This window comes from Physeter macrocephalus, chromosome 20, assembly GCF_002837175.3.
Source record: "Physeter macrocephalus isolate SW-GA chromosome 20, ASM283717v5, whole genome shotgun sequence".
Classification (NCBI taxonomy): domain Eukaryota; kingdom Metazoa; phylum Chordata; class Mammalia; order Artiodactyla; family Physeteridae; genus Physeter; species Physeter macrocephalus.
The window spans coordinates 33,052,714-33,075,438 of NC_041233.1; positions in this window are offsets into that span (position 1 = coordinate 33,052,714).

Below are 22,725 nucleotides of genomic sequence, written 5' to 3' on the forward strand. Positions count from 1 at the left end.
GCAAAGTGAATCAATTATACATATACATATACCCACTCTTTTTTTAGATTCTTTTCCCATATAGGTCATTACAGAGTATTCGGTAGAGTTCCCTATGCTATACAGTAGGTCCTTATTAGTTAACTATTTTATATATAGTAGTGTGTATATGTCAATCCCAAGCTCCCAATTTATCCCTCCCCGCCCTCCTTTCTCCCCTGGGAACCATAATAATGTTCTCTTAAGTGTGTATTTGAGAAATGTCCAGAATGGCTATTCTAACAAAACTTGCCTGAGGGGAAGGGATGTGGCTTTCTAATACACCATCCCCTCAAGGAATGTTATCAATAGAGATTCTATTTTTTCTGAATTCACAGTACTATTGCTGGGGCTAGAGGGCTGCTTGGCAGGGAATGGGAAGATGTGCCCCATGGACATGATCTCACTGATTAGAGTCAGCACAGCCATGGCAGCGGCTAGATGGAACCCATAAACACCTGCCCTAGTTCTGTCTGCAGCACAGGATAATTAATTCCCTGCTCCTAGCCTTCCACTTCCCATTTACTTTGCCAATGCTGCAGTTACATACGACTGACTTTCCCAGATAGGATATTAATGATTTACTCTCTGAAATCTTAGGGTGCTTACAAAGCATGATAGTGTGACTAGCTAAAAATATAATAACGGAAATAGAAAACATTCCCCTCTCCCCATTTGGGTGTGGCCAGACTGATGATTTATGGGAGGAGGAGGCGTCTTGTCAGCTCTTGACTAGGAAGGCGAAGGCAGGTAGAGGAAGAGGGGCTGGCTGCCCGTCTGCTTCATACACCTTAGTTGCCTGTGGACAACCTGGGGATCAATCACAGAGCGAGAGCTCTTCCCGCATAGCTGAACTAATAGAACTCATTCATATTCTCACACAAAAAGCAAGAGATACTCCTGTCAGCAGCGGAAGACCGCAAGGAGCTGATGCCCGGGGCCTGCCCCCAGCTGGCCAATTCTTACCTCCAGCCCCCAGAGCTCTTCACACCCTTGTTTCCGCAAATCCGTGTGGATCACCGCCTTGGAGACCTGGCCCAGATCTCATCTCCTCACGGGAGCTGTCCTTGACTGACGTCCCCCATACACTGATTATTAATTTTCCCCATATCCTGCCAACTCAGAGAGGTTAAGATATTGCGTAGTAGTGGATCTCAAATGCAATCGTTTTCAAGCAAAGGCATGCTGGTTTACAACAATAACACTTAGCACTTACACAGCAACTTAGTGTACAAAGCTTTGCCCTATAGTTTTATTCTCATATCTTTGTACAACCCTATGAGGTGGACGGATGGACACAAAACATTTTACTATGCTGACTTTTTTGCAACCTCTTTGATGCTACTATTTTGATGAAAAAGATTTTGACATATTTTAAAGATAAGCCACTAATATCTGTTTTAATTGTCAGATTAAGTGAAAAACAGAGATCTTATCCCTATTTCTGAACCCTACCCCATGACGGTAACCCACAGCCTTCTCCCACTCTCAATCCCCCCAGCATAGACACACACAACGGGAATCTGAGACACTTGAGGGATTAGAGGGGAAGCGGCAGGAAAATGTATTGTGCACATTTCTCAGTACACCAAAGAGAAATACTATATTTTGAGCATGTCAAAAGGGCTTTCTTGAAATGCCTCATCCAAGTAAAGGGTGCAATGTTTTATTCTAGACATATAATAGATGAAGAAACAATATAAGAAGGGTGGTTTGACCAAGTTCATAGAGTTGGCAATGACAGTGCTGTACTTGAACTCAGCACCTTTGCATTAATATCTTTGAGCTCCTATCACACTGGGAAGTGGAGTTTGCTGCCTGGAGAAAGTGCTCCTCAAGCATTTGAGGGGTGCAGAGCAAAGGAAAACATAAATAAGATGAAATGACAACCCTCAGAATGGGAGAAAATATTTGCAAATGAAGCAACTGACAAAAGATTACTCTCCAAAATTTATAAGCAGCTTATGCAGCTCAATATCAAAAAAACAAACCCAATCCAAAAATGAGCAGAAGACCTAAATAGACATCTCTCCAAAGAAGATATACAGATTGCCAACAAACACATGAAAGGATGCTCAACATCACTAATCATTAGAGAAATGCAAATCAAAACTACAATGAGATATCATCTCACACCGGTCAGGATGGCCATCATCAACAAAATCTACAAACAGTAAATGCTGGAGAGGGTGTGGAGAAAAGGGAACCCTCTTGCACTGTTGGTGGGAAAGTAAATTGATACACCAATATGGAGAACAGTATGGAGGCTCCTTAAAAAACTTAAAAGTAACAAGAATTGTTACTACTTCATACTTTTCTTCTTTCTTTTTTTAGGTCTGCTGTTTCTCATCTTGCATTATCCTCTTGTTCAAAGCGTCATCCAGTAACATATATAATGTGTGTTAACAAGTGTTCAACATTGTCAAATTTTAGTTGTTCTCTACAGAACGACTAAGTTCTTTATTTAAAGTGAATTTTTCCAAACGCAAATGTAAAAGAAAACTCTGCAAAATTAAGCCATTGCAAAGTAAACAATGAAAAATATGTACAGATATGGAATTGTACAGAGGAACTCAATTTACTACTTTTGTGAAGTGCACGCTGAAAGACGAAACTATCAGAACCCCTCCCATGGAGGGTTAGTTTCTTCTTCGCTACCTAGCAGGAAACAGTTAAAAGAAGTAAAATAAAATAAAAGACACATTTTTCATTTTTACCAAGAACTTTATTGAACAACATATTCACGTTTTGTTTCACTACCTTCTGCCATTTTTCAGGCAACTTCATAATTCCATCTTCCCAAAACTTTTTATCTTTTTGAGCAAAGAACTGTTCCTGGTGCCTTTTCCAGGGAATTGAAATTTTTTCAATTAAGAGAATTTTGTAAATACCAAAATAAAAGGAAATCCAAAGGTGCAATGTCTGGTGAATACGGTGGATGAATCAGAACTTCCCAGCCAAGCTGGAACAGTTTTTGCCTGGTCATCAAAGAAACATGCAGTATTGTATTATCCAGATGGAAGATTATGCGTTTTCTGTTGACTAATTCTGGATGCTTTTCGTCAAGTACCACTTTTAGTGGGTCTAATTGGGAGCATTACTTGTTGGAATTAATCGTTTGGTTTTCCGGAAGGAGCTCATAGTAGAGGACTCCCTTCTAATCCCACTGTATACACATCATCACCTTCTTTGGATGAAGACCGGACTTTGGTGTGGTTGGTGGTGGTTCATTTTGCTTGCCCCACAATCTCTTCTGTTCCACATTATTGTACAGTATCCACTCTTCATCACCTGTCACAATTTGTTTTGAAAATGGAACATTTTCAGGCTTCCCTGGTGGCGCAGTGGTTGAGAGTCCGCCTGCCAATGCAGGGGACACGGGTTCGTGCCCCGGTCTGGGAAGATCCCACATGCCGTGGAGCGGCTGGGCCTGTGAGCCATGGCCGCTGAGCCTGCGCGTCCGGAGCCTGTGCTCCGCAACGGGAGAGGCCACAACAGTGAGAGGCCCGCATACCGCAAAAAAAAAAAGAAAAATAAAAAAGAAAATGGAACATTTTCATTGCATTTAAGTAGAAAATCACATGAGGAAATATGGTCAAGAAGGCTTTTTTCACTTAACTTATGTGGAACCCAAATATCAAAGCAATTAACATAAGCAAGCTGGTGTAAATGACTTTCAAAGCTTGATTTGGATATTTTGAGTGTTGGCTATCTCCCATGTGGTATATAACGTTGATTGTTCTCAATTAATGTGTCAATTTGATCACTATCAACTTCAACTGCTCTACTCGACTGTGGAGCATCGTCCAGTGAGAAATCTCCAGCACGAAACTTTGCAAACCACTTTTGACACATTCAATCAGTCTCAGCACCTTCTCCATACACTGCACAAATCTTTTTTTGCGTTTCAGTTATGTTTTTACCTTTCTTGAAATAATAAAGCATAATATGTTGAAAATGTTGGTTTTTTCTTCCATCTTCAATATTAAAATGGCTACACAAAAATTCACCAATTTTGATGTTTTTTTTAAATGCATGCTGATATAACAGCTGTCACAATACAATCTAACAAAACTGTTTTGAACAAAGTTAAAGACAACTAAACACTACTAGAGCCATCTTATGGGAAAAATCAAATAAACTTTCTGGCCAACACAACAATTTTTAGTTTTTTATTTTACTTGTATACTTTGTTTATTGCCTGCCTATGTTCCCCAGCACTCATGATGGCAAGAATTCAGGTCTGTTTTGTTACTGCTGTATCTCAAGTGCCTAGAACAGTGTCTGCAACATAGGACATAGTCAATAAATATTTTCTAAATAAATGATGAATGAATAGAGTTTGAAGGCAGACAATATGGCTTATTCTTTTTTGTTTTGCCAACAGTACCTGGCATATAGTAGGTATTAAATAAATGTGGAGGTTTGGGAGTTTAAATAAATGGGTATCTGTATTAATCAGGGTTCTCTAGAGAACCAGAGGCAATAGGTGAGGTGTGTACATGTACAGAAGATTTATTTTAAGTAATTGGTTCATGCAATTATGGAGGCTGGCAAGTTCAAAATCTGCAGGATGGGCCATCAGGCTGGAGACCCAGGGAATTGCTGCAGAATTCCCTCTTGCTTGGAGGAAGTCAGTCATTTGTTCTGTTCAGGTCTTCAACTGATTGGATGAGGCCCACCCACATTATGGAGAGCAATCTGCTTTATTCAAGGTTCACCAATTTAATTGTTAGTCTCATCCAAAAACACAACCAAAGAAACACTCAGAATAATATTTGACCACATATTTGGACATTATGGCCCAGCCAAGTTGACACATAAAATTAATCATCACAGTATCCTATTAAGGTAAATCAATAGGACACATCAGATCAATGAAAGAAGAATATTATAACAGGAATCCAATACCTGCTTTTTTCCTATAAATGCTTTATAAGCACAATGTCCTATATTCTGTCATTAAGCATTTACTTGGCACTGTGCTAAGCACTGCAGAAGACAAGTCTCAGTTATCCTCATCAAGGAACTCAGAGGAGCTACGTAATGCATATCATCCTGCAAGTGTTATCTCTGCTGCATGTCCACATGTCCAGCTACTGGTGTCAAGAGAGACTGTACAGCTTGTCAGCCAGGTCCTTTCTTAATGAACTAAGTAGGTATATGCAGATCAGTAATGGGTTTGGCAGCTATACAGAAAAATTGAGCAAATACGAACAGCCATAGTAAATAAAAGAGTAAAAAACAGTCAGCCCTCTTGGGGTGTGTACCTAACAACTTCCCCTTCCCTACAGATTATCCCTGGCTATAGGGGCAGGCCCTGACAGCTGTTATCTGTACTTCTAGCATTTGGCCCCCTTCTTCACCCCTTCCTGATTGCATGTCCCTTGAATTCTCCAAGCCAGTTTCCTCAGGAGTAAAACCTACCTACTAGTCGTTAAGCTCAATGAGAACAAAGATTTATCTGGGTTGTTTCCCCAGCCTGACATATTAGTTAGCACTAGTATTATCATGATTATTACTACAATTATTAATTCAGAAAAGGGAAGCCCTTTCATGAGTCTGCCACCTCTGGGCACTAGCATTGTATCTTTAAGAGTCAGGTTGAATTCATTTTTTGCAGGTATATTTTTATAGCAACACATAGAGGACTTCTTCACTCCCAATTTATGATGATGATGACATAAGGTCATTCCGAGGTTGACCAAGCCCATGTTTTGTAAAGAGAGAGCTATGAACATTTCATCATAGCTCTCTGACACTCTCTGAATCACTTTCAAAGTTTTGTTTATTTGCATGGTGGTTTGAATAATTTGTGTCTCCCTGACTAGACTACAACTGCATAGGAACTATGAATATTTTATTCTTGGTTGAACCTCATCATTTAACACAATGCCTAGCTGAATTATGCAGGAGAGACTAAGTGAGGCCACAGAACCAAATCTTCAAACTTCTAAAGTCAGTGGTGTAATACAATAAAGGTCTATTTCTTTATTACTCATACTACATTCCCATTATGAATTAGTAGGGGGCTCTGCTCCACATTGTCACTGAGGGACCCAGCGAGACAGAGGATACACCATTCTACCATAGCTACACAATCTGGAATATATAGCTCCTCAGTCACAGGAGCTGCTCAGATGCAGAAGGGTCTTGTGCCAGCGATTGAATATTTTGGCCCCAGAGGGACATGCCCCCTCATAGATCCTCTGCCAAGAGGAGTCTCCAGCCCCAACTAACTGCAAAGGGTCTGGGAAATATAGGAGACCATAAGCATATTTTGTGAGCTTTACTCTCTCTACTAGACTGGCACACCATAAATATTTAGTAAATATTTTTGATTAAATGTATGAATAAATAAGTGATCGTTTACAACAAATTCTGCACACTCTACAATGAGTCCAGATCTGTTTCCAGCCCCAAACCACCCTAGGAGGAAGTATAGATTCTGCATCCATCTGAATTCTTCTTCTAAGCCCCAAACCATTTGCTTAAACTTCCATTCAATGCTCATAATCACCGTGTCATGGATGAGTAACTAACCCTAGCAGAGTTTTTGGAATTTATTTGGGAGGTTCTTCAATGAGCTGAGTTGGTTTGCTCATAATTTCCAGCCAATTAGTTCTTGAAACAAAAAGACAAAATCCTGGCTCTAGAACTTGCCAATGACTTTTAGGTCATGATAACAGTAAAGGGTCGAGAAAGTAATTTTCTCCAAGAAAATTCTTCTCTAATGAAAACTAGCAGCAATTATGTCGAAAGGCATAAGAGACAGAAAGAAACAGGGAAACACCTATCAAGGGCTGCCCATACAATGCAGAAGATAATGTCCCAAAGAGGTCATTTAAGGCTTGAAGCATAGGACAGACCTTCTTGTAACAGGCCCAAACACATGAAACCATCCTTCTCTGCTTTGTTTTGCTAATTTGCCATTTCTAGGAAAATGGCTTTTATCACCTCAGATTCTTAATTTTCAAATTCTTATCCCTCAATAAGCCAATGAATTACCTGTGCCCAACTGAAGAATGGATTGAAAGACAAAGAGAGAGAAAATAGGAAATTCTAAAACACATTGAAGTGAGGTGGATGGACCTAGAGTCTGTCATACAGAGTGAAGTAAGTCAGAAAGAGAAAAAGAAATACCGTATGCTAACACATATATATGGAATCTAAGAAAAAAAAAGGTCATGAAGAGGGAGGGTGGGAGGGAGGGAGATGCAAGAGGGAAGAGATATGGGAACATATGTATATGTATAACTGATTCACTTTGTTATAAAGCAGAAATTAACACACCATTGTAACGCAATTATACTCCAATAAAGATGTTTAAAAAAACTATTATTTATAATCCTAAAAATAAATAAATAAATAAAACACATTGAAAGAAATAATCCAAATCCCTATTGTAGACATACTTGGCTGCTTGCCTCACCCATAGTGCTTATAGAGACCTCGTCCCTAGAACAGAGAGTAAACGCCATTCAACATAGCCAACAGACCCCAGACTGCAGATGTCCATCTGTTTGCTGGCCTTCAACTAGCATGATGCTCTCTCATTAATTTTAAATTATGTCCTGGGAGTCCATAAGTCCATTATAGATGGCAGGTGCTTAGGATAAAATGGTATGCTACTTGGAGTTGAGCAAAACAAGTGAACACAGCACTCTGGTCAAGAGAAAGAAGATCCAGCAAGAGAAGCAGTGGTGAGGATGACATGTGGGCCCAGGGGAGCTGGAGAAAGGAGCATCCATATCTGACTTTCCAGTCTGGCTGCTCTTCACAGCTTTGCAATAGCCCCACCTTATATTCATGTGATCTCAGGTCAGTGATGTCTGTCCTTTTCAGCCAAAAGGAACTTGACTCTACACATACTAAAATTAGTAATGATAATTAGCATTTATTAAACACTTATTATTTAATGTATCTGGAGTCACACTAAAACCTATATTATTGTCTCATTGTTCCTCACATTATTCCTCTGAGGGTAGTACTATTTTTATCCCCATTTTCCAGTTGAGGAAACTGAGCCTCTGAGAGGTTAATTTGATTGCAACTTCCAGTTGAGCTGGGTATTAAACACATGGATTCGACTCAAAGCTCACACACTTAGCTGCCCTACTAGACGGCCCTTGACCCCCAAGCTGAGCAATCTCATGGACCTGGGAACTACAGAAGAGCAACCCGCCCCTCTAAAAGTCCACCACTTGGCTGTCAGTGACAGTGACCTTGTAGTGAAGTTGGAAGAGTATGAGCTTCGGTGTGGGTGGAGTTGAATTTAAAACCTGGTTCTGGGGTCTACTTAATCTCTCACCAAACCTCACCTTCTTCATCTATAAAATAACAATTATGTCCAATCTTTGCAGGGGTTGCAGGTTAAATTAGATGGCAAATATGACGGAGAGTGCCTAGCATAAAGCAGAGCACTTAGAAGATTTTAATAAACACCAGCTCCCTCCTTATTTGCAGGTGGTCTTAAAGATTAAGGAGCTACATTTGCAAAGTAAAAGTGCATGGCACATAGTAGGTGGTAAATGTACATTTCATCCCTTCCCACCCTCCACTCTACAGTTTCTCAGATGTCTTGGCCATCAACTTGTAATACAGACCAGAATCACTTTTAGGCAACCACAGAGCTTCAGCTCAGTGCTTTTACAAGAGGAGCACTGATCCCAAGTCAAGGCTATTTTTTGTCCTTTTGAAATGTGTGTGATTCTCAGGCAGCTGCGAGAATAGTCTGTGAAAAGTAAGAAATGCCAGGCTGCTTTTACTAGAGCTGTCACCAGTGAAAAGTGTTACTGTAGGTTAATGAATTTTTCCAGAAGAATGAACTGTCACAGGGGCAAGGAAGTAAGAGGAGGGAAGAGGGTGATTACCTGTGTGCCTAGCCCAGGCTTCATTAACTAATGCTGCTCGTGGCAGACAACTGCAAGAAAATCTCAGCTGCACAGAGATTCATGTCCACCTGAGATGGATTCTAACCACGCAGCTGAAAAAAGCATCTCTCTGCTCAGCCACCAGATATCAGTAAACACACAGCTGCAGGGTTTCTGTGGGTGGTCTCTGGATTTCCTCCTTTCTCAGACAAAACAAGAGCTTGGGAACCTACTTAACCTTCTATTTAGAGAAATGATACCCGTGTCAAGTAGATGACTGCCATTTACACAAGGACTGGAAAGTGAGAGGCCCCTCCACTTCCACATAGACGCTGAAAAAATCTCATTTTGTTCAGGGAGAAGCTGAGCTTCTGAAGTTGGCGTCCTCTGCATGTTTGCTACTCAAAGTATAGCCCATGGACCGGCAACAACTGCATTACCTGAGAAGTTGTTAGAAACAATCAGAATCCTAGGCCCAATCATAGCCCTCCTAAAATCAGAATCGCCACTGGACAGGACGAGGTTGCGTGGAGGGTTGTCAATGCAGATTCTAACCCCTGAGGTCTGGGGTGGGGCCTGAAATTTTGCATGTCAGACAAGATCCGGAGCAACGCCAAAGCTGTTGAGCCATAGAGGCTCCACGTAATGGATTAGTTAGCCCTTGCCCATTCCGAGTGACTGACCTGGCTAGGATTAGCTCTCTGCTAAGGCATCTGTATCATCCCAAACCATCACTCATGCCACTGGAGCACAGAAAACTAACTGTCCAGCAAACATGCGTGTACCTCCTTCAACAGGGTAAAGTTAGCCCTGGAAAGGCGCTCCCAGTAGTAGGTCATTGGTGAGGCTCCCTCCTTGTCACCAGGGGTGGGCACATGACTGGTTCTTACCAATGTGATATGGGCAGGAATACCATGGGTTAGATCCAAGCCAGGACTTTCAGGAAATGGGGCACTTTCTCCACTCTCTTTCCCCTCTGCCAACTGTGGACTCTGAAGTCTTGGTGGATGACTGAGCAACAAAATGTAAAGAACCTGGGTCCCTAAATCAGCATATGGAAGAAAACCACCCTCTGGCCTCCAACCCTGAACTGGAATGTTACATGTGCAGGAAACAGATTTCCATTGTTTTATGCAACTGAAACTAAGGGATTTCCTTTTCCCAGCAGCTAGTGTTACACTAATACCACCACCACCATCACAGTCTCCCAAAAAGTCTAATAGCTACATTTTATTTAGTCATGGCTATTGCCTGCCGGCACTGTGCCAGACATGTTATACACATTGTGTCTAAACTCCCACAGCTAAAACACTCCCCATTTTGCAGATGTACAAACTGCAGCTCCCGAGAGAGTAAATAATTTTCTCAGGATCCCACCTCTAGTAAGTGCAGAGCAGGAATTCAAGCCAAGTGCTTTTGGCTGCTGAGAACAAGAGCAAAGCTGGGACTGCAAGGGGCTCAGTTCCATGGAGATTTGCACAGTGAAATGAGATTCCATCCCAGGCGAGCTATTTCATCCTACATCATACTGCTGCTTTCCTGGACTTTCCCAAATGGCCTTTCTCCGCCTGCCTCTGTCCTTGGCACTCTCCCTCACAATGGAATTACTAAGAAAAATCCTGACTATCTGCAGGAATCCTCCACCCATCTAGCCCTAGGCCTCTCCTGGAGCTACCAACTCTCCAGTGTCTCTCTGTATTTTGCAGCACAAAATGGTTGCTGTCAAGACGGTTTAATGTTCCTTGAGGGTCAAGTCTATTGGTTGCTTCAGCGATGCCCTTATTGCTGAGCTGGCTTCCTTCACCAGCTGTTTCTGTTTTTACGGGGGTTTTCCCTTCTTCTCCTTCTTGCAGACACATAACACACAGAGCTGTGAGAGCAGCTGCAGTAAAGCCTCCCCAGCCAGGGGAAGCACTAACATCTGGGGAGGGGATGGCCAAATCAGCCCCGAAAGCCAAGACGCTACACTCCCCACCTCACCCCCTCCCAGCAGTCCAGGGAGCCTCAGGTCTGAATCCCTGCCATTGCCTGGCTGGTTCCTGTGCCCGCCTGTCCTCTATCTTCACCTCGTGGCCCCTGCCACTTCCTGCATGGGGATGTGGCCAGAAAGGGGGTCACTCCAGTTACACAGCTCCTCTGGTCACCCTCATCCATGTTCCTCCAGGCGTGGGGGAGGGGAGGGGGGTCCAGGGTAGGCATGAGCCTGTGCCAGTGTTTGAACTGGGTGCAGAAACAGAATGCGGTGTTCTGCCCAAGACGTCCAGGAACCAAAAACGACAAAGAAAAAGCCAGCGTCCTCCCCCATGAACAGCACCCTCACACCTACTACCATACCTTGCACATGGTAGGTGCTCCTGTCTTACTTGCATAAACAATCAAATGAATTAATTAGCAAACAAATGAGTAAGCAGGTGTTAGATGCATATGAAAATGGCCTCAAGCAGAACTAGGGATTAAATGTACCTAAGGGATCAGGGAAAACTCCAAGGATGAGCGCTCTAAACTGGGGTTTGGAAGAATGAATAGGTGCTTCCCGTGGGGATAGGGGTAGAAGATACGTCCACCTGTGTTTTGTACCTACAGAATGGAACTGAGACTCTTGATAAATTTACCTTGGGTGCACTTGCCAATCATGAACGTCTTGTTCTTTTCCAGAGTTGTTTATCCGTCTCTAATTAGATCCTCGTGGGCCTCTGATTACCATGCCAAAGCAGCTGATGAAAGAGCCTGCGAGAGGGGCTCGCTAACCAAACACTGGTGACTGATTTGAGAAGAGCCTCCAGGCAACCCTCCTAGTATTATCCACAAACCCTAAGAGCTGGTAAGGCTGGCGCCAGGTACACACAGAGCAAGCAATGTCTTATTTAATCCTTCTAACAACCCTTGGAGGGAAACTGAAGCACAGAGGGTTGTGTGGCTTATTCCTGGTTGAGGGCTTGGAAGGAGTTGATGCAGATTCAAACCCAGGCCTTCTGACGCAGAGCACGTACTTTTGGCTACAGTACCTGGATGCCTGGACCCCCAGACGTAAGCACAGCAAGACCCTTTCTTCTCTGACCACCACAGACTGGGGCTCCAGAAGGAACCATCCTGTCCAGTTTACAGGTTGTGCTGGACACACATGCCCTTACGGGGAGGGTCACTGGGGCTGAAATCCAACCCCCTCCTCAGGGTAGCACTGTGCCTTGGGCCTGGAGGAAGGGATGCCTTTGCCTTCCCACAAGGCTTGGCTCCCTGAGTCACATGTCCCAGGGTTGTGCCTGGAATTGGTTCCCTTTCCTAATTTCTACACCCAGCGGAGGCACTTTTTCCTAATTTGCTCAAAGGCGCTGTATGGTGTAGCCATAATCTGCCTTCGGACTTTCCGGCTCCTCCATACTACACTAAAGTTGAAAACGGGGGATTTTGGGGTCAACCAGGTTGAGATTCAAATCCCTGCTATGCAGCTTACAGACTTAACAGGCCGTGTGAGCTGAAGCACATCACTTAACTTCCTGCATCTTAAAAGTCCTCATTTATAAGCTTAAGATAATATTACAGTCTCAACAGAAAATTCTGAAACTTGAATTTAAAGTGAAGTTGTGAGTATAACATGACTGGCTTAGATGCTTGCAAACTGTTAAGTCCCCGAAACCAAATCTGGCAACCAGAAGTCTAGGTGAAAAACTAAAGTATTTCCCAGAGCAGAATGCTCAATGGGGACATTTCTCTACTACTTTTGGGAGTTCTGTCCACATTTTGCACTTTTCAAAAGTGGACACTGAGCCTTCCTTAGGCATCATCAACCAGCCTCCCCAGCCTGCTGGCAGTGACGGGGCAGGGGCCCTCCTTCTGAAATAACTGAAGCCCCTGCTTGTGTTCAAAGACTAAGGAAGTTCCAGAGAAGATTCTAGAAGGAGACTCAAGCACATGACCTTGGATGAGTAGTAGAGAAAGTTTTACACTGAAGACCTAGTAGCCTGAGTTCTTATCCCAGTTCTGACACTGACCTTGTGTGTCACACAGACAGTTTATTTCATTTATCTGAGACTCAGTTAAGTCCTGGACAAGTAGGGCATGATACCAGCTACCACAGAGTCAATTGTCCAGTGAGATCTAATAAGCATGTAGAAGAGCACCCAGCATACACAAGCCTGTAATTATAGTTGTTGTCAATGTCATTATTCACATTTCCTTTATCTACAGTGCACCCTTGTTATAAGAATGTAATTGTTATAAGAATGTAAATGCACACATTTGAATGCAAATGTTCTGCAAGCTGCAGAGTCTTGGCAAATATGAAAGATAACCTCATTAGTGACACGTAATCCCTCAGGGCCTCAGTTTCCTCATCTGTAAAGGATGGAGTGTATTGCCTGTCTGCCACACCATGCCCCACACCCACCATCTCATAGGTTGATAAAGAATCAGATTAAGAGAAAGTGCGGCTAGAAGCCGATTCACTCTACAACAGGTGTCATCTTTCGTCCTGTTAACAGGATACAAAACCAGCAGGGAGCTGCTTTCGGGGAAAAAGAAATTACCCTTTCAAGAAATAGAGAGTTCATTCCCATGACCCTCGCTGGTCCCCTACAAGGAGTCCTGTGGCCATTTTTCCCAGATTGTGGAGACTGAAACCCCTGTCAGACAACTACACCAACGTTTCCCAGGTCTCTGAAAAGAAGAAAGCCCTCTACTCTTTCTCAGAGCTTGGAGAGCCCATAAGAGAGACGAGGAATCAGGAGTCCCCGCTGGGGACTGCATCATACTCCATCCTTGGCTGCCCCTGACCCTGACCCCTCACGGTGTTGTTGCCAGCATCCTCACTGAGCCACAAAGGGATAGTTCACATGCCTGGTGGGGAGGAGGAGCTGGAGGGAGGAACTCAGGGAACAAAGTTTCTGGCTTAATTTATGGCTTGCTTGTCTCTGTGCAGAGAGAGAGCCCAGGGAAGGAGATCGCCAGCAAACAGGCAGAGCAAGGCAGGGTGGGACAGTCCTGGACCTAACCTGATGTTTGCTGCTGTCCAAAGGCCCCCAGCTGGGAATCAGGATCAACTCAGCCTCCCTCTGATTGATAAACAGGCCTCTGAATAGGTCAAGCCCCCCTGGACCTCTGTCTCCACGTGGCTCAGCAGAAGTGGCATTTACGGGGAGAAATGTCAGAAAGAATGGTCTTGAAATAAAGATGCTGACTTCTGTAGCTATTTAAACTTCCAAAGGCTACCCTAGGGGCCCTTCATGAGGAGCATGCCTGCTCACAGGTGCACGATGCTGCGAATGTGAAAGCTCTGGACCTTGCTCTCCACCCACCCCAGGAGGTCCCCACCCAGCCACACCCAGTCCCCTGGCCCACTTCCACACTCCCAGATCTTAGGGACCCAGACCATGGCTGGTTGCTCTCAACTTGAATGCAAAAATGAAGACGTGCCTGGAGCTTCCAATCTGGTGGAAGAGACAGCTGCAGATAAGTGCCTTACGGTGAGCAAAGGATGCTGAGCAAGGACTACGGGAGCACAGGAGGAGAATTTACTCCAAACTGGGAAGTGGGAAAGGCTTTCTGAGAAAGCAGGTTCCTGAGCTGGGTTGGAAAGGATGACTAAGAATGAGCCAGGGGAAGGGGTGGGCGGGGTGTTCCCAGCAGAACCAGCAGAGAGAGCTTCCTGAGCAAAGCCACGGAGGCAAAAGCCAGTAGAGTAAGAGGACAGGTTCCCAGGGGTTGCTGGAGAATAGAAGAGGACGATGCCAGGAGGCCAGAAGAGGTGGCAGGCTGGGCATCCCAGAGGCTGGATGTGCCGAAGGCTGGACAGGGGTCTGAGGGCAAGGAGGAGATGCTGCAGAACCTGTGCAGGTGGCAATGGGCTCAGAGGTGTGTTTAGAACACTCATTCGGCCAGCCATGTGGAGACTAGTGGGAGGATCAAGATAGGCATCAAAGGAGGTCCCTCTTAGGAGGCACAGAGGATCCTGGTAAGGAGTGAATGGTGACCTGAATTAGATAAGAGTCATCAGGATTCAATGGGTTCCCCAGCTAGAACCCCTAGGACCTGGGGCCTGCTGAAGTAAGGAGTATAATGTCTGAAAGAAATGTATGTCAGGGAACAGGCAGGCTACTGGCTCAAAAGAACAAAGGTGGGTGGCACTGTCAACCAAAACAGGGCTTTTCTCTGAGAAGAGCCAAGGTTGAGGGGCATGTTGAACTTGAGGGCCCTGGGAGACTTACATTTGGAGGGAGAGCTGGCAGTGAGATCATCAGCCTGTAGCTCCTCCCTGTCACCACACCGCAGGGACTATGTCCAATTCGATTGTTCACAGTGTACATAATAGGTGCACAATAAATGCCGAATGAATGAAAGCTTTGAGATATAGGGCAAAATCACTGGGGAATCCATGAGAGACAGTGATGGAAGAGCAAAGCAGATTAGCACTTACACTGAGACAAGGAAGTATCAGATGATATACAGGCTTTAGCCAAATTTGATTCTTACAACAGTCTAGGAAGTGGTACTATTATTTCCATTTTGCAGCAGAAGAAGCTAAAGGCACAAAGGAGCGAAGTAATTTATCCTTTCCTGTAGCTTCTAAGTGGTATTCCTACACTTCAAACCCCATTCTGGCTCGCATCACAGTGGTTCAGAGCTCCAGCTGTGGGGCTGGATGAGCCTGGTTCAAAACTTGACCATCACCCACGAGCTGTGTGGCTTTAGGAAAGTTACTTAACAACTCTGAGGCAGTTCCCGCAACTATAAAATGTATATATAATACATATCTCCTGGCACGGTTAGAGAATTGAGAGAGATATTCGGGTAAGCCTATAACACAGCACCTAGCACACAGGGAGTGCTCAGTAAATGTCAACCCCTATTGCTCCAAGGCTCCTTCCCCACCTCTGCACGATGCTGTCAGAGCCAGCAGAGGTGGGCCTGTGGCTGCTGTCTTGTTTTCCTTTTAAGAAAAAGGTTATTTCATCCACCGTCAGGTAATCAGCCCGAGTTAGAGGCCGCCCAATGGTATTTGGTCTTTTTTCTTGAGAATGATATCTGTCTAACACACTGATCAAGAAAAAGCCAGAACCGTGCCCACGGTTGCTTGTGCCTGAGTTCATTCTTCTCTGCCTTTGTTAACGTGCTGGCCCTTGTATCATACACATGTTCTGGAAAGGAAATCAAGATCCCGTTTTCAGTATATCATCGTGCACGCGGGCACGTGAACACACACACACACACACACAAACACACACACACACACACACCTCTTTTGCCTTTGAAGCAATCTCACAGTGTTCTAGAAGTGTGGTTGCAGGCCAGCAGCATCAGCAGCATCTGAAATCTTCATTCCTATGTGAATTCTCAAGTTCTACTCTAGACCTATTGAACGAGAAGGTTGGGGACTCAGGCCCAGCTTGTGATTAACAAGTCCTCCAGGTGGTGCCGGTGTGCACTCAGATTTGAGACCCACTGCTTTAGAAAAAGATACAAGGGAAGCCCAGCTTGCACTCACTGGAGGGAAGGTCAGGAGAGGCCAGTGGGGTCTATCTTCATCACCCCCCAATAATGGCATCAAAGGTTCTACCTTCTCTAACCGGTTTTCTTCCACCTCCCATACCCTGGGCTACAGTAGGGAGCTCTTGACCACCTGGGCCATCTGTAACTTTGAAGAAGTAGGTGCAAGCAACAGGCCACTACTCCTACCATGAGCCAAGAATTCTGCAGCCCCAGACCTAAAGGTGGAAAGGATCTTAAAAAACGAATCTCATAACACCTTTGTTTCCAAATCATCCTATCCTTCAGATGCCTGCATAAGTGGTTAATACCTATGTATGTGTTTACTCCAAGAAACACAAATGCCAACAGGGGTTAGGCTGCCAACTTGAATGGGTGAAGTGACCTGATGTGGGGGGTACTTGGGAATGGTGAGGACTGTGGAAAATGAAGAGAACATGTTCATTTAAAAGACAACTGATTGGGCTTCCCTGGTGGCACAGTGGTTGAGAGTCTGCCTGTTCAATCCCTGGTGCCCAAGGATCCCACATGCCGCAGAGCAGCTGAGCCCGTGTGCCACAACTGCTGGGCCTGTGCGCCTAGAGCCCATGAGCCACAACAAGAGAAGCCACCACAATGAGAGACTGGCGCCCCGCAACGAGGAGTAGCTCCCGCTCACCCCAACTAGAGAGGGCCCGCGCACGGCAACGAAGACCAAATGCAGCCAAAAATAAAATTTTTTTTTTAAAAATTTTCTTTTTTAAAAGGTAACTGATTGTCATCTCAGCTGTGGCTTTGCAGGGTGTGAATCTAATGTGGCAGAGCTAACATTTCAGGCAAAGCCAGAAATCCAAATGTTTGTGTGAAATCCCCTCCACTGTAAATGGCTCGATTTTTTCGCAAACACTATGTGGGTCACACAGCTGTGGGCCAGACTTGGCTACGGGCTGACTGTTTGTGACCCCTGCTCTACAGAAATACAGATCTCCTTTTTTTAAAAGGGCAAATCAGGGAGTCTTGACTGCAATTAACTTGGTTGCTGATTGCCTTGTCATTTTGGATGATGCCTTTTATTAAATGGAACTTCAAATCTCCAAGACCAATGAGCTCCTCTAGATGACACTGGTGAACCAGCACTGACCACCTGCAGTTCCCTTCCTAAAAATCTGTCACTCCTCCAAATTAGAAGGGAAACACTAATACAGGGAACAAGGAGACATTGACTGCTGTTTGTGCATTTGTCCCTGGATTAGATGGCCTCTTCCTCCAAGGACCCTCCTTGAGTAAACAGTGACATCCACTGGCTAAAAATCAGATCCCGTGTCATATTCACTGAAGAATAAAAACCTCCCCACAAGGTTAGCAAGAGAGCTTTGATCCAGGCTGGGGATTCTCAGGTACCAACAGACAGCTTGAAAAGAAATGAATCCAGAGCCAAGAGAAGGCAGGTCTTGGGAAAACACGGATGTGAATAAGAACAAGAAAGAAATGAAATTCCCAATACATGCTGGGCTGCTTTGAGTTTCAGAATCACAGAGCTGTGCTCAGAATCAGTTATCAGATGCCAGAACCAGAAGGGACCTGTGGTTCTGTACCAGCTAATACAGGAAACCCAACCTTATGTGGCTACTGAGCTCTTAAAATGTGGCTAGTCTGAATTGCAATGTGCTGTCAGTACAAGCTACATACTGATTTTGAAGACTTCTTAATTTCTAAAAAAAAAGAGTATAAAATATCACATTGATAATTTTTATATTTATGACGGGTTGAAATAATATTTTGACATAGTGGGTTAAATAAAACATATTATAAAAATTAATTTCACCTGTTCTTTTTACTTTTTATCATAACAACTAGAAAATTTTAAATTGCCTATGTAGCTGGCACTCTATTTCAGTGGGCAGGACAGTTAAATGTCACCTAGCTCAGTTGTTCTCACCCTGCTGATACCAGAAACTCCTAGGGAGCTTGTAAAACATACGGATATGGGGACCCCACCCTCGCAGATTCTGATTCAGTTGGCAGAGGGGATGTAAGTGGCAGAAACACCATGAATGTGCTCTCCTCCAGTTTCCTTTCTCTAATATTTCTGCATCCAAGGTGTCCTTGATCGCTCTGAATTTTATTGATCTGTAGTCCTCCTTAAGCACCACTTTCATCCTGCACTTCTGTGCTAACAAATATATAATGCCTTTATTCGCTTAACAGACACTAGGTACCTGGTGCCCCAGACACTAGGAATACAGGATGAAGAGGACAGACAATTTTCTTCTCTTTCGGAGCTTATATTTGGAGTGGAGCAGGAGAGATCAATGAAATCAGTCAATCAAGAAAAATATCAACAGAGACCTAAGACAGAATGATAGGAGAAAGACAGATTGGGTGGCCGCTTGAGGCTAGGTGGCCATGGAAAGGCTCTCTCATTAAGTTCCAGTGGAGATCTGAGTGATACCAGCCACGAGCATCATCTCATCATGAGGAAGAACATCCTAGGCATCAGAAACAGCTGAGACCAAGGCCGATGATGGCAAGGTGGTTGGTGCAACTGAAGAACAAAAAGAAAGCCATGGTGACTGAAGTAAGGATGGGGTGGAGGAGACAGAAGAGGGAGATTGAGACTTTAGTTAGAACGTACCTATTAAAGGTGAATCAAGGACTCTACACCTGAACTAGATTAAGGTGAAGCAGGGGAGGGAGGAGCATTCCAACCAGGGAATAATGCATGCAAAGTTTCTGTGAGATAGGGAGAATGTCCAAAGGACTGAAAGAAAGCTCGTGTGCCCAGGTCACAGTGAGCAAGGGGGACTGTGTGATGAGCCAAAGACATGAGGTGAAGCCAGAGGATGAAGGACCTCAAAATCCCTGCCAGGAAAACAGGTGTTGTCCAACATGAAATGTTTTTAGAAGGGGTACTTTAGAAGAAGTGTTTTTAGAAAGAGGTATATTCATAATTCTAAAAAATAGGGAGTCATATATATATATATATATGTCACATATACATGTGTTTATATATATATATGATTGATTATGCTGGAATATCTTTGGAAAGACATATAAGAAACTGGTAAGTCAGGATAATATACTTTTCATTGTATACCTTATGCATGTGTCAATTTTTCATAAGATAAAAATATTTTAAAATGTACAGACTAAGCTGATATATGAACTTTATCAAGGTCCTTACATTTGCTCTTTGCTATGGCTGGAATGCTCTACCCCTGCACTTGTGCATGATTCAAGTCCAATCTCATGCCTCTGTGACCTTCCTTGTGGACTTTGTCTAAAAGCCTCAAGTGCCCCTCCCACAGCTGACCCTGGCCACCCGGCAGACATCAAGGTATCTTTCAGGACCCAGCTCCCTGCCTCCAGGACACCCCACCCCACAGAGTCAGGCACACCCTCCTCCCTGGGCTTTACAGACCTCCCTGTGTTCCCCATCCTGCTATGTGATCATGCACTATGACTTTATAGGCTGTTCTCTAGACCAGAAACTCCTTGAGGCCAGGGATGGGGTCTCACCCTCTCTGTACAACCTGTACCTAAAGCACAGTCTGGCACACAGGACATGCCTGGAGATGGTCTCATGAGGACATGAACAAGGAACTTGGAATCACACAGACCAGAGTCTGTGTCCAGGCTCTGCTATGAAGTTTCCAAAGGCAAGTTACTCTGATTGGGGCCTCAGTTTGTGATCTGGAAAACGGTGCTAGCAATACCTGCCTTACAATATAGCTGTGATGATTAAATAGCAAAGGAATGTAAGGTGGAATTATTATTGCTTCTGCATCCCCTTAAGAATTCGGGTGCTCAGTAAAATCCTTCAGCACGCACTTAGTCCTCTGCTCACTAGCTGCTGTGCCCTGCTCTCCTTATCAGCCCGTTTTCAGCTTCTTCTGCTAAGAGTCCAGCCCCTCCACCTGGCTGTTAAGGCACTGAGACCTGGAATTTTCCTTCTGTCTCTTTTAATAAATGCAGGTGCAGCTTCCTTTAATGCGCTGTCAGTGAGCGGTAAGAATCTAGACTGCACAATTAAATGAAACATGCTTGGCCATCTCTGCTAACAGCTGTGAAGCTCAGGAAACCCTTATGTCCTGGGAAACCAAAATTCCAGAGTCTGTATGTTAGGAGCACAGCCCACTGCTGTTAAGCTATGGCATGGTTCCTTTGCTTTTAGCATTATTTTTCTCTTAAACTGGGGAGTTCACACAGCAGGGTAGGACGGCAGAGGGTGGGAGAGGATGATGGCTGCTCTTTAGGGAAATAATTAACCTGCATATGATGATCTGATTGCCTGCAGGGTCAGTGTGAGGTTGGGGGAAGTCCCCAAAATAACAAGCCAGGGTCCACTGTGTTGCATGTCAGTACAAATCCATTCTTGCTAGGAGGATGTTTGCTCAATCCAGAGCAGAACACGTCAGTTGGTGGCCCTGCTTATCCCATAAACAAAGCCTCACATATGAATGTGGACTCTTTTGACTGAGGCATCTGTCAAATATTTTATAAGAAGTTGGTTCCTTTTTCTTATCATGCCAGCTCAGGAGGAACTGGTGTTAGCTATAGTCTATGCTTTCACTTTCTAGGACAAAGAACAGAACATGTGACACAAGGGCAGGTCCTGCTTTCTGGAGGATGATCATTAGTATTAATTGATTTAGTTAAGCAATGTTTACTGAACACCTCCCATGTGCTGGTTGGGAGGAGAGGCAGTTAACCAAATCAGAATAGATGAGGTTTCCGAGATGGGTAGCTGAGCGGTAGGAAGATAAGTCAATGCATAGAAGCAGGGAGCTTCCAGTGGTGCAAGGTGAGCTCTTTTACAGACCCAGGGAGCCAGAGCCCAGGGAGATGAAGGCCCAGCAGTGAACTCTGGAGATTCAGAGCTGGCTGCAGTGACCACTCCTCCGGCCTCTGCCATCTGCGAGGCTGCGTAAGCCTCTGGGAATGTCTGAATCCGAGGCCCTTCATCCATGCAGTGGGGCTGAAAATCCTGTTTCAGAGGTTGATGTGAGAATGAATTAGGTGACGTACTTAAGAGTGCTGTAATTTAAGGGGCATTCAGTAAATATTAGCTCCCTTCCCCTTAAGCGAGCAGATCAGTGGGCTGGAGAACCAGTGGGCTTTGGAAGCAAACAGAACCAGATCTGAGCTCCAGTTCTATGGTTTATTGCTGTGTGAGGCTGCATCCCACCCCCTCATCTCTTAAATGGAGGTGCTAATACCTGCCTTACAGGGGTTGTGAAGGACAGCTGAGTTGATGTGGCTAACACTGGGTGTCACCCAGTGCAAACCCTTCGGCTCATGAGATTTCTGCCCTGAAAGGTCAGGGACCGCGTCTGAATTTGCTCACCAGCATAATTCTGGTGCTTGGCCCTGAAGCACCCAACACATAGGAAGTAATGAACAATTTTTGTTGAAGGAATGAATTTCCTAATTTTCCAGTGGCAAAACAAAAACCCAGGGCTGTGAAGTAATTTACCCCTTCAAGGGTAATTTTGCCCCAAGTCAAGAAGTAAATTAGTGACCAACCTTGGGGATCTTTTCAGTGCCCCATAGGAAAAGGAGACAGGAAATGGCAGAGTACACCTCAGAGATCCCAAAACAGGGGGGAACTTGACAGGCAAATGTAAATGCTCCGGCCTGAATTATTCCTGCACCCAAAAAAATTGCACAAATCCCTCCTGGCTGAAAACAAAGAGCAGACCATTTTTACAGTTTAATCAGAAAAAAAGTAGCTCAGGGTTTGTGACTCAACAGGGGGAGGACCAAGGACACTGTGATTCTTGGGGTCCCTTATGCTCTATTGGCAAGATGGGCAACCTGCTAAACTACAGCAGCTAAATTTTCACCTCCGTATTATGTTCTGATAAATGCAAAATGGGAGCAGATCTGAACCTGTCTAGATGAACTGAAGAAAAAGATGAGGCAGAAACTGCAGACATTATGGCTTTTCTGAGCTTTAGTACATGCATCACTATCTCACCTTCCACAAGCTGGGAAAACTTTGGAAATCACCCTTCTTATCACTGAGCCAGTGACAGTAACACTTAGGAGAAGCTTTCACACATTGGGATAGAAAATCTATCTCGGGCAGCAATGAGATGTGCTGAGAGCATGGAGACTCATTCAGAAACAGTTTGTAGGTCTGCGTCTTTATTCCCGTCTTACCCCTAGGTTCTTCATGACCTTTTTTTTTTCTTTTTTTTCCTTAGATTCCATATATATGTGTTAGCATACAGTATTTGTTTTTCTCTTTCTGACTTACTTCACTCTGTATGACAGACTCTAGGTCCATCCACCTCACTACAAATAACTCAATTTCATTTCTTTTTATGGCTGAGTAATATTCCATTGTATATATGTGCCACATCTTCTTTAT